The sequence below is a fragment of the Triticum dicoccoides genome, chromosome 6B, assembly GCF_002162155.2.
Source record: "Triticum dicoccoides isolate Atlit2015 ecotype Zavitan chromosome 6B, WEW_v2.0, whole genome shotgun sequence".
Taxonomy (NCBI): Eukaryota; Viridiplantae; Streptophyta; class Magnoliopsida; order Poales; family Poaceae; genus Triticum; species Triticum dicoccoides.
Genome location: NC_041391.1, coordinates 241,669,498 through 241,682,475, shown reverse-complemented (window position 1 = coordinate 241,682,475; position 12,978 = coordinate 241,669,498). Strand labels below are relative to the sequence as shown.

Sequence of the window (12,978 nt, the reverse complement as noted above, 5' to 3'; positions counted from 1 at the left end):
TCACTGACGAAGTAATGGAGCATGAATTCCCAGAAGGGTTTAAGCCCGTAAATATCGAGCCATACGATGGGACTACAGACCCCGCGGTATGGATAGAAGATATCCTTCTCCATATCCACATGGCCCGCGGCAACGATCTACACGCCATCAAGTACCTCCCACTAAAACTCAAAGGACCAGCTCGGCATTGGCTGAATAGTCTGCCGGCAAACTCTATTGGCAGTTGGGAGAACCTGGAAGACGCATTCCTCGACAACTTCCAGGGCACTTATGTGCGACCACCGGACGCTGATGACTTAAGTCACATAATCCAACAACCCGAAGAGTCAGCCAGGAAATTCTGGACTCGGTTCCTAACTAAAAAGAACTAAATTGTCGTCTGTCCGGATGTCGAAGCCCTAGTGGCCTTTAAGCACAACATCCGTGATGAGTGGCTTGCCCGACACCTTGGCCAAGAAAAGCCGAAATCCATGGCAGCCCTTACGACACTTATGACCCGCTTTTGTTCGGGCGAGGACAACTGGTTGGCTCGCAGCAACAGCAAATCAAGAAATCATGGCACTTCCGAACCAAGAGATGACAACGGCCAGTCCCGACGCAACAAGCATAAGCATCGAAATAATGACGACAACGCCAAAGACACGACCGTAAACGCCGGATTCAGTGGCTCTAATACCGTTCAAAGGAAGAAACAATTCAAAAGAAACAGTCCAGGCACGTCCAGTTTGGACCGTATACTCGACCGTCCATGCCAAATTCACGGCACCCCAGGAACACCAGCCAATCATACCAACAGAGAATGCTGGGTCTTCAAACAAGCCATCAGGTCAGGTGCCGAAAACAAGGAGAAGGGGTTCCAAAACGATGACGACGACGAGGAGCTCCAGCCACCAAGCACAGGAGGGCAAAAGAAGTTTCCCCCGCAAATCAAAATGGTGAACATGATAAACGTCACTCATATTCCCAAGCGGGAGCGGAGGCGCACACTTAGGGATGTCGACGCAACGGAGCCAGTCGCCCCAAAATATAACTTATGGTCGTCCGACCTGATCACCTTTGATCGTTAGGATCGTCCGGCCAACATCCGTCAAGGCAACTCAGCCGTACTAGTACTTGACCCAATAATTGATGGATTTCACCTCACACAAGTCCTCATGGACGGAGGCAGCAGCCTGAACCTGCTTTATCAGGATACAGCGTGCAAGATGGGTATCGATCCTTTCAAAGATCTAACCCACTAAAACCACCTTTACAGGTGTTATACCAGGCCTGTAGGCCTCCTATACATGCTCTGTCACTCTGGAGGTATCTTCGGACCCTCGGATAATTACCGCAACGAAGAGTTAATCTTTGACATCGTCCCTTTTCACAGCAGCTATCATGCATTGCTCGGACGAATCGCGTTTGCTCGACTCAACGCGGTGCCGCATTATGCCTACCTTAAGCTCAAGATGCCCGGTCTGCACGGCGTCATCACAGTTAATGGCAAAGCCGAACGCTCCCTCCGTACCGAAGAATACACTGCCGCCTTAGCAGTAGAAGCACAAAGTGGCATCTTTCAATCGAACCTTTAGTCGACAGCCAAGCTTCCGAACACTGTTAAAGGAGTTCGAACTACTCCCCGACAGGATAGCCCAGCTCATCAAGAGCTCAATCAACCACTCCGGTGGTAGGCGGAGGCAAAGCTAGGTTAAGGCCCCACAATGCGGCTCAACCGCTCTGTGGCACACGAACATTTTTTTTGCATTTTCTTTGCAGGTCCACTTTTGTGTGGGCCATCACCAGCGACACGGCGACCAGACCCATGAGAGGACAAACATACCAAGGAGGGAAATAGCTTGAACGTGTAAGGGAATCCTTAGATATAGCCCTTGATGACCATTCGATTATCACTCGGATCCGCACACAGCCTCCCTCTCCTGGTCTCAGCAGGTTCTGAAGTCATATTTCCTTTTTATCACATTACTTGTACTTGTACGCTTTGACGTACTATTCAATTACAATGTGTAGCTTTATATGACGCTTACTTGCTATTCCTTTTTATTGATACTCTTTGTCAAATGGCATACGTACACTACGATACTCCTTAATATGCTAGGGGCTTCGTTGTACCCATAATATGGCAATAAAGTCCGAATACCTTCACAGTCGTTTGGGACCCCGAACTTATAGCATTATATGCATCGGCTGCGAATCATGTCTTGGGTCAATAGTTGGGTTGCTCGGCTCCTGTGCTTGCTACCCTACGTTCCGCTATATTGGCTAGGGTAGTAAAGGGAGAACTACTGCGATTGCGTCCCGGTTTTTTTGGACGAGCGCCTCAGTAAAGAAAGCCGAAAACTGATTGTCATGATGCGGCGAGAGCTGGTCAGCTGTTCGAGAGGTTACAAAATCTTTAAGGATTTCTTCTGCATTATGCGAAAACTAATGCAGCGTGCAATGAATCAACTTTTCTTATGATCAGGTGCTTATAGAGCCCCTAGTGCGGTCTTCCGAACACCAAGGGCTGCACCTACCTTTCTTTTGTCAAACTCCTATGGCTAAGTGAGAGTGATAAAGCCTTATAGTCCGATTGCCTGGTTCGTTGCGCTGAACACCTCCTTCAAGGACCCAAAACTGGGGTAAAGAGTGCTCAGGTTTATCCCGAACACCCCCGTACTTCCTACGTGGGGACAGAAACCGACAACTGACCAACTCTCGGGATTAATATATAAAACGGACGCACAGGAGGTAAAACTTGCAAATAAGAGGCACTAAATAATAGAAATGACCTTGTTTAACATTACATAGGACAACATGAATGTATTCATGGGAATATAATGTCCTTGGCGCATTGCTCCGCCACAAGGCGGGATCCTTTCAGGACACTATCATAATATAACTCGGGCTTGCGGTGCTCCTTCCCCACAGGCGGTCCCTCGGTCATCAGCTTTTCGGCATCCATCTTTGCCCAATGCACCTTCGCACGGGCGAAGGCCATTCACGCACCTTCCATGTAGACCGACCGCTTGATGACTTCTAGTTGAGGGCAGGCACTCACAAGCCGCTTCACGAGCCCGAAGTAGCTGTTGGGAATCTACTCGGCGGGCCATAGCCGGATAATTAAATCCTTCATGGCTAGTTCGGCCGCCCTATGCAGTTCGATCAGCTGCTTCAGTTGATCGGCAAAGGGCACCGGATACTTTGGCGCCAGATACTGCGACCAGAAGAGCTTCTTCGCAGTGCTCCTTTCTTCGGCTTGATAGAATTGTGTGGCATCAGATATGCTGCGCGGCAGTTCTGCAAACACCCCTGGAGAAATCCGAATCTATTTATATATAAAAAGTGCTTTACGGGGTAACCAGAAAAAAGAGAATTATGCTAGAAAATCCCATAATAATTAGAAACATCTGACCATCAATTTAATTCATTACGCGAGCACAACCAATGGATTGAAAAGATTTAAAATTACCCACCAATGCCATTAATAAGTTATCTCACCCATGTGAAAAAAACCTCTTACCAAAGAAAACTTCAAATCCCTTCGCTCATGCACGTCAAAAGAAAACCTCTCGATCTGTTGCATCCTCATATACGTGAAAAAGAGGCAAGCATCAAAAGAAAAAAATTGAGGTGACCTGGCGGCAGCCACGATTATCACCGAGGCCTCGAGCGCCGGCGATGTCTGCTATCACCGGAGACCGAAGAAGACGACCTGGTACTCCACCGACTCCATTCTTCCAGTTATCCTCTTAAGGTATGCCTCCCCTTCCCAAACCCTAGGGTGTAGAATAGTTGATATTCACTATCCCCATTGCTTTAATCAAGATGTACCAAGACTGATTGAGGAACTCGGTTTCATAGAAAATTATTTAGATTGAAGATAAATTTCAGATTGGTTGTAGATAGCCACCGCGAGCGTAGCTTGGCAAAGCTACCTTCTTTAGGTGGCTTGATATGTACATGTTGGATTTTTACATGCACGACTAGCCTGAAACACCACGTACATGGAGTCATGGACCTGTTAGGGCTAGCTTGCTCTATGATGCCGCCGCACACGTAGCTTAGCAAAGCTAACTTTAAGGAGCATCTCCTGATCAGTACATGCATGGCTAGCCAGAAATTCCCCGAACGTGTGCCACTGCCAACACCTATGATAAATAAAGAAAGAGAGAAGACTTGATATAAGCCTGTGAACCACACTGCCAACACCTGTGACAAATAAAGAAACAGGGAAGGCTTGATATAAGCGTCTGAAATCCAGTGTGCATGCCCCCAAGTTAATCAGCCTTTGAAATCCATAGCGTGCATGGCCCCAAGTTATTCTTGCTGCCTTTGTATCAGTTGATTACTAATTCAGCTTTGTTACAGGATGTATATACCAGGAATTGGATAGATGAATTCTTAATGTATTAATTTACATGTACAAGTGTGCGCTCACCAGCCGAAAACAGAATGTGATTGCATTTTGTTCCAATTTTATATAAAGTGGGCAAGGGAAGCAACTTAAGCAATACAATTTAAAATGAAAAGTAATGCTGCCGATGGCCAGGTGATCTTTCCCAGTGTAGTGGTGGCACCAAACGGATAGATCAACACAGCTTGGTTAAATGATGTCTTCAGGTCAGCAGCTTTTAGAGTTAAGACCATGTTACTGCGAAAGGGAGCAGAATACAAAAGAATAAAGTTGCGCATTTATATATATGGTCCTTAAATAGATCAATGAATACTATAGTATGATATAAGCAAATATATTCAGAGTTAGGAGGGGTAGCGTTACCATGAATCATGACAATACTTAAGATAGAATTGCACCTTCCTTTATAAGGCAAATGTACTGAACTTTACAAGAGAATGCAAATTTAGAGTATAATTAGGCACAACAAATATCACAGAATAAGATGGTCTCATATATCCTATCAGATTTGCGTCAGAAACTGGATAAATAGCATATGTGCACGATTTGAAACCAAATGAATCATTGTATAAGTAGTTTACCACTCTTACTGTACATGAGAACAAAAAATCTTGATCAAAAAAACTATTAAGAGGTCATGCGAGACTAGAAGGCAGGCCATGACTGTTGCTGTACGTAGAACAAAGAGCTTGATCAGAAAAGCTATCTTTCTAAATTGTTTGAAAAAAGCACACATAATGTTGTACAAATATTATGGAAGTTAGGTACGTTCAATAATTCAACTACCAGCAAGTTTTGTGTGTGGACAAAGCATTAATGTGTTGTCTTTATAGTAAATTAACTACCTATATTAGTACGTGTTGACGTTTTATTTTGTTTGGCAAATTACCTTTCAAAAAACTTACGTATATTGGGTGCTGGGCTCTAGATGGTGGAGGCACTAGAGAACGACGATGACCATACCAAAGAAAACTCATGTTACAAGCTAGCCCTTATGTTTCCTTCCAACATTGGAATTCATATTAATTTTGTTGTTGTTGCATCGTTCGCAATACTTTGACCATTTTCGGGTAAATGTTTCTCTTTGATCAAAATCTATTTGTTATGATGTCAGTGAACCAGATAAAATACGTATTCTGGAAAAAGTAAATTAAACTTAGTTGTTAATTATTGATTATTTTTAGCTTTGATGAAGTTTTCTATTACACAATTAAATCAGAAATACGGGAAAAGATGAAATAGCCTATACATTCTAAAGGAAAAGGTAAAATTAATTTTTTGACTACTAATTTGAATTTGCTGATAGTGATACATTAGAGAGTGGAGTAAATATTGAGAAACAATGCTCAGGTATGTACAAAATCCATATCAAAGGACAAGTATTATTGAAAAGATTTATGAACATGATTTTGCGCAGATGTCAAAACATCCATGAGACTGAAGTTAATTTATATTACTACATAAATTTTAGACTACATAAATGATCCTTAAGTCACTTTTTCATGCTTAAATTCTTTCAGTAGCGACAATATCAGGGATCACGCTATGCAGGGATACTTTAGTAAATATGGTGAATGAAGAACTTTTGCACAAGCAAACGATAGTGGTTGTCACTTCGAATTTGGTCGAAAATTCAATGGTCAGAACTTTAATATTTTTGTGTAAACCTAAATCCAAATTTACTAAGCATTTATTACTAGGGCTATCAATACAAATATGGGCACTCTGTACTTACTGATATGTGTGGCTTAATTTATAGTACAACCCAATAATCAGGGCATCCGTGTACCATTATAATTTGTATAGACCTTTTTTATTGCTCAATTATTGAAACACAGTGTATTTGGGAAATATTAAACTATAGCTACTCACTAATACACTAATTAGTACTTAAATTTGCCGAGTATGAATGGGGGCAAGGGACCTAACACTGTCGATGCAAACGGAAGCACAGAAAAAGTGGAGGGGACAAAAGAAATTAACATTTTTCACTAACAGGCAGTGTTTTAATTACATTATATTGGTACAATCGTACACACACAGGAAAAGATTAAGCAAAAATATATGGCATATAGACATGAAAAGGGAAAAAGGAGACCTGTAGGTCGAAGCATGTTGCCGCTGTGGAGGAAGACGACGAGATGTCGGGATTCCTCGAGTGGGAACAACGACGAAGTCTGGCTTGCACGGTTGAGGAAGACAGTGGACCAAATATCCTCATACAAAAGCTGAATCCACGCTGGCTGTGCGAGTCGAGATCCACGACCAAGGATCCCCTACACGGATGCTGACAGCGACGACACCGTGCAGATCAACGATCTCGCCTCCTCCATTGGAGCTGCTACTCGGGCCCTGCTATACATCCATGATCCATCGCCGCTAACAAACCAAGGACACAGAGGAGGCGTACGAGCCAAACCAGCCGTCAAAGACGGTCACCATGTTGCCGCACCTGCGAGTCGAGCTGCGGGGATGCCTGCAGCCGAGGACTAGCAGGCTCAAGGCGCAAATCAACAGAGCAAACTGGTGGGAGATTAAGAATTACCAGTGGTACAAGCCGGGCCTGATTTAGTGTCAATAATTTTGGAGTGAACGGAGAGACCAAGGAAAGGAGAAAGGGAACCGGGGCATCAGGCAAGAGCTACGTGTGAAGTTGTGAGTGACAAAATAAAAAGACTCTTTTTTGTAAGTGTAGAGTGAGAGAGAAGATGAGTCGTCCCTTTGGGGGATATGCTTGAGATTGTTGGGCTAAAGCCCAACCAATCATACCAGCACAAAAGAATCAATTTTTACTTTCTCTAAAAAAAGAATCATTTTTACAAAACAACACAATTTAAAAAAAAACACAAAAAATCCTAATTACCAGCTATTATTACAGAAAAATATATTGCATACACATGTGTTCGGCCTAAATTATAGTATATTTTATCATGCAAACATATAGTACATTATCATCATATGAATAAAAAACTGTAACAAAGGAAAAAACTCGGTACTCATATTTAGATGGTATGTACGATCATATTTGTTGTCATCATTTCCACTTAATAGTAATACATCCCCTTGATATTTTTCCATCATGTCAATACTTAGGTTTTATCCCTATTCTCCAATTATATGTTTTTTACATAATTTATATTAGTAAATATATGTAATCATATTTTTTCATAAATAAATTGCTTTTCCCACTGATAATTTGTTGTACCATGGAAATGATTTCATATATGCATTCTCTACTTGAAATATGACGACCAAATTGAAACTACGGACAATCACATTTTTCTTCCTTCCAAGTTGACAAACTGCAGGTAACCGAGAGAATGCACATCTATTTCTCCCTAAAAAAGGTGAACTACTAAACAATTTAAAATAAATTGAAAAAAATCATAACACCAAAAAATGATATGAATTATAAATTTTACAATGTGATTCATAATTAAAAATACATTTAGTACGGTGTTCATAATAAGCACATAAATGACAAACATATATATTTACATGTCAATGAGAAAAAAAATACCTAGAAAAAACTATGTTAAAAAGAGACTTAAATTTGTAAATTTCAACACACTTGGTCTCAATGTGTCTTTAGAACAAACATCAATTAATATGTTCTCATATAAAAATTCTAAAATTCTAGCCCGCGCATCGAGCGGGCCACTTTGCTAGTTCAAATTAGTAACGTGATCTTCTCCCTTCAAATATTTACTTTGTAAAGAAAAAGCCTTACCCGCCGCGATCTCCCTCGCCTCCTGGATTTCCTGCAGGGCGCCTTGGGCTTCGCCCCGGGCATCGCGTGTGGCTTGACGAGCCTTGGTGAGTTCGGATTCTTTCTCCGTTAAACTCTGCTCCAAGGTCTCGCATTTCTTCACGGCCTCTTGGAGCTCTTGCTCAGCTTCAATAACCCTGGCCTCGTGTTTTTCACGAAGAGCCTACTCTGTGGCTGCCTTCTTCTCGGCCTCGGCCACCGCCTTCTTAAGAGCTTCGACTTCAGCCGTCGCTCCTAGAGCACATCATGAAAAAAATTCGTCATACTCAATTATTCATTCGCGCTGAATGCGAACAAGGTTTTTTCGCATACCTTGGTTATCCTCCAACTGCTTCTTCACTTGGTCGAGTTCTTCTTCGGCCCGCTTCAGACTCTGTTTCAGTCCGGAGACTTCCGCAGTATGAGAGGCGGCAGACATTATAGACGCCTGCTTATAAAAAACAAAAGAGGGAGAGGTGTCACAAAGTAAGTCTCCTGCGAACATATATTCGATCCTCTGTCCGGTTTTTTCTTCCGAACACCGAACAACATATCAAGAGCTACTATCTATACTGTAACACTCTTTGAAACCTCACAACATACCTCAAAGCCTGTTATAAGGCTGATGCAGGCTTCGTTAAGCCCGCTTTCAGCGGACTGAATCTTCTCAATCACCGCACCCCATAAGGGCATCGTGTTCTTCAACGATGGAGGCACTTTTCAGCGCTATTGATAAGGTATCTAGCACCTCTGGTTGGGCCGACGTTGCCAGTGGAACAGGCGCACCCCCTTCTGTGAAGGGAGGTTGCCTGCCTGATTCCGGAGTCGTGTTGGTCTACGGAACTGTGTCTGGCTGGGGGCCGAATTCAAGATAGTCCCCGCCGTCGGTGTCCATGGGAGCCTTCTCCCCCGTGTGTCCGGCCACTAGGGTTCGACCCTCCGGCGCCGTCTTGATGGTCTTTCCACCCCCTCCTTGGCCTGGGTCCCTTTAGGACGATACCCCGGTGTCATTCACATGTTTGGGGGAGGGGGCCATCGGGGGTGTCCCGCTGTCCATAGCATCCGAGCCCAGTGAATCCTCTGATGAGGATTGTCTGGTGCGGAACCTAGCTGGACTGCAAAAAAGACATGGTGCAATGCGTTAAACGTTGCACGATAGTGAGTCTGGATACACAAACGTGTCCGGCCTTCATATACTCACGATTTCACCAGGGGATGGACCCTGGGATCCCACTCTGGGCTGCTGTCGGCGGTAGTGGCGGGTTCCTCCGGAAGGGGAGTCTTACCCTTCTTGGGCGACTCAGCCTCCAAGTGTGTGGAGGCCGTCCGTTTCTTCCTCCCCCTTGCTGGGGGGGTCGGCTTTCCTCCTCTTCCTCATCCTCTCTGGAGGAAGAGCATGCATCAGAGTCTTCGGATATTGTGTCCGAAGTGCCTCGGCGACAAAGGCCGCCCCTGGTCTCTTTGGCCTCTTTCTCGGCTTTCTTCTTCGGCGCCGGGACCAGCATCTTCGTCAGAAGTGGGCCGGCTGGTTCTTCTGGCAGTGGGGTCGGGCAGTAGATCCATCCCGCCTTCTTCGTCCAGCCCTGGGTGAGTTGTGGAAAAACACATTAAGCATTTCCCTTGGATTATGCAGATAAAGCATATGACTTGCCAACATACGAAAACTTACCGAACTCTCGGGTCGGGACAGTTGGTACCCGCGGTCCTCGGCTGAATCCGGCCACGATTTGTCGGACTTAAAGAGCACCTTCCAGATGTCTTTGTGCAATGAGTCGAAAAGCCCTGATAGGGTCTGGTGCTTGGCCGGGTCGAATTACCATAAAATGCAAGCCCTGTGTTGACAAGGGAGAATCCGGCGAACTAACATCACCTAGACTACATTGACCATTTTGATATTCTTGTCTTCCATACCCTTGACGCGCGTCTGGAGCACCGACAACTCATCTGGCAAAGACCAGTTCAGGCCCTTCTTGGGCCAGGACGTAAGCTGTAATGGAGCTCCGGATCGGAATTCGGGAGCTGCGACCCATTTTGTGCTGCGTGGCTCAGTGACATAGAACCACTATTGTTGCCACCCTTTGACGGAATCATTGAAGGTACCTGATGGTCATGTAACGTTGGGCATCTTGCTCACCATGGCTCCTCCGCACTCCGCGTGCTCGCCGCTCACCACCTTGGGCTTCACATTAAAGATCTTCGGCCATAATCCGAAGTGTGGAGAGATGCAGAGGAAGGCCTCGCATACGGCGATGAATCTCAAGATGTTGAGGAAGGAATTGGGTGATAGATCATGAAAGTCGATCCCATAGTAATACATAATACCGCGAACAAACGGGTGGAGGGGAAACCCTAGCCCGCGGACAAAGTGAGGGAGGAATACAACTCTCTCGTGGGGTTCCGGAGTAGGGACAATCTATCCCGCCGTCGGAAGGCGTGGCCGATCTTCTTGGCCATATACCCGGCCTCCCGAAGTTTCTTGATATCCTTCTCCTGGACGGTAGAGGCCATCCACTTGCCTCCTGCTCCAGATCCGGACATTTTCAGAGGGCCTTTGTGGGCGGAGAAGGCGAACGCTTGGGCGCTGGAGCTCGAGCGAGAGAGAATGGATGAGCAAAGGAAGAGAAAGGTGTGGGTGAAAAAGGGGAATCCTTATCTCCTTATGAAGGCAGCAGGGATCATGCGCCTCCCCACTTGCCTTGTAAACTCTCTTATTCCCCAAGCGTCGTGTTAGTGGCGCGGTTTTGTTACCCACACCCATATTGATGAGAATCCCGTGATAAGGGGACATGATCTCTGCTTTGACAAGACGTGCCAATAAAACCGCCTCGCAAGATGTGCAGTAGCAGGTTGAGAAAACGGTTCAAATAATGACCGGGTCGCAGCGTGATGTCACGCTATGGGAAAGTTGTGAGCAGATTAGACTTGTGGAATATTGTGCTCTCTACGGTGGTATGTGGAATTTGTTTTGCAGATCCGGACACGATCCTTGTGTTCAAGATCTTCTTTGGAGTATTCGGAGAAGGAACCCGCCTTGCAATGCCGAAGACAATCTGCGCGCTGGACTCATCGTCATTGAAGCCTGGTTCAAGGGCTACTGAGGGAGTCCTGGATTAGGGGGTCCTCAGACAACCGGACTATATGCTTAAGCCGGACTGTTGGATTATGAAGATACAAGATTGAAGACTTCGTCCCGTGTCCGGGTGGGACTCTCCTTTGCATGGAAGGCAAGCTTGGCAATTCAGATATATAGATTTCCTTCTCTGTAACCGACTCTGTGTAACCCTAGCCCCCTCAAGTGTCTATATAAACCGGAGGGTTTAGTCCGTAGGACAACAACAATCATAATCATAGGCTAGCTTCTAGGGTTAGCCTCTACGATCTCGTGGTAGATCAACTCTTGTAATACTCATATCATCAAGATCAATCAAGCAGGAAGTAGGGTATTACCTCCATAGAGAGGGCCCGAACCTGGGTAAACATTGTGTCCCCCCGCCTCCTGTTACCATTAGCCTTAGACGCATAGTTCGGGAACCCCTACCCGAGATCCGCCAGTTTTGACACCGACACCGACCGCCGCCGCGATTTCCGCGCAGCGCTCCGGCGTCAGCATCTTGTAGTAAGTGATCTTGCGGCGAATCATGGCTTTCCGGCAAACTAGGGGACGCTTGATGCGGACTAGGGGATCGAAAGGTGGGGGAATGGGCTGGAGGTTAGATGTGGTTTTAGGGCAGTGGCTGGCGTAGGCCGAGCAGCGAAGGTTCTCGTATGAATAGTGGTTCCCGTGACGACCGGTCAATCGGTTTTGACTGTACATCACTCTTGTCGCGTTCGCGTTGCAGCCCGGCATGCTGGACCCTCCATGTCGCTCACCGAATGGAGTGCGATTCGTCTTGCGTTTTTGCTCGCTTGTGGGACCGTAGTTGAGAGCTAACCTACGTCCCTCTCCCTCCCCCGCCCGCATCATTTATACTACCATTCCCTCCGTTTTATGCGGAGTAAATAAAAATAGAGGGAGTATACTATAGATGAGGATCCCCTGATGAGCCCAACCCATTGAGTAGCTGACATACGGGGCCTAGCAAGCATGGGTCCGCCAGTAAGTGACTGAAAGGGAGGGTAAGGCAGGGATACCTACGTCGGAGGATCCACTTCCACTACTACTCCCTCCTTCCATTTACTATACAGGGCTTAATGCGTTTTTCAAGGCTAACTTTGACCAAATGTTAGAGTAATAATATATGACATGCAACTTACACAAAGTATACGGTCAAATTCGTATGTGAAAGGAGCTTCCAGTGATATAATTTTCACATTATACATCTCATGTACTATTAATCTTGTCAATAGTCAAATGCGGTTTTGAAAAACACATTAGAGCATGGTTAATAATATAGCCAGTCGATGTCTATGAGGGACTGCCATGTCATCTATAGCCATCATCTATTATATGCACTAATACAGTAGTGTGGGCTATAAGGTTGGCTATTTCCCGCAAAAAAAAATATAAGGTTGGCTATTGTATTAGTACTTTTTCCATCTCCTCTCTGTCTCTTTCTTCATATTTATTGTATCTCTACTCCTAATATAGCAGTTGGTGAATAGTCTTCCGGTTTTTTTCGCCGGTTTTTTTATCGTCCCACCACTTTCGCTGGTTTTTTATCATCCCCTCCCCACCCCACCCACGCACGCAGCCAAAAGAAAAACACCCGGCAAAAAAAACAACTTCCATCGATCCCCTCGAGACACAGCGCTCCTCCCCCGAACGAGGTCCCGATCCGTTCCTCCCCCTCCCCCGTGGATACGCCGCCGCCGCCGATCTGCCAATCCGGGCAGC

General features: G+C 45.4%; 1 long non-coding RNA gene across 1 annotated transcript; it reads right to left on the bottom strand.

Annotated features, from left to right (window-relative positions):
* Window positions 1–4,291: 4,291 nt before the first annotated feature.
* On the bottom strand, window positions 4,292–7,079 carry LOC119324731. Its single transcript, XR_005157123.1, has 3 exons — window positions 6,942–7,079; window positions 6,495–6,872; window positions 4,292–4,633 (listed from the first exon to the last, which is right to left on the bottom strand). It is a non-coding gene; the product is annotated as an uncharacterized LOC119324731 (long non-coding RNA).
* Between the last annotated feature and the right edge of the window lie 5,899 nt (window positions 7,080–12,978).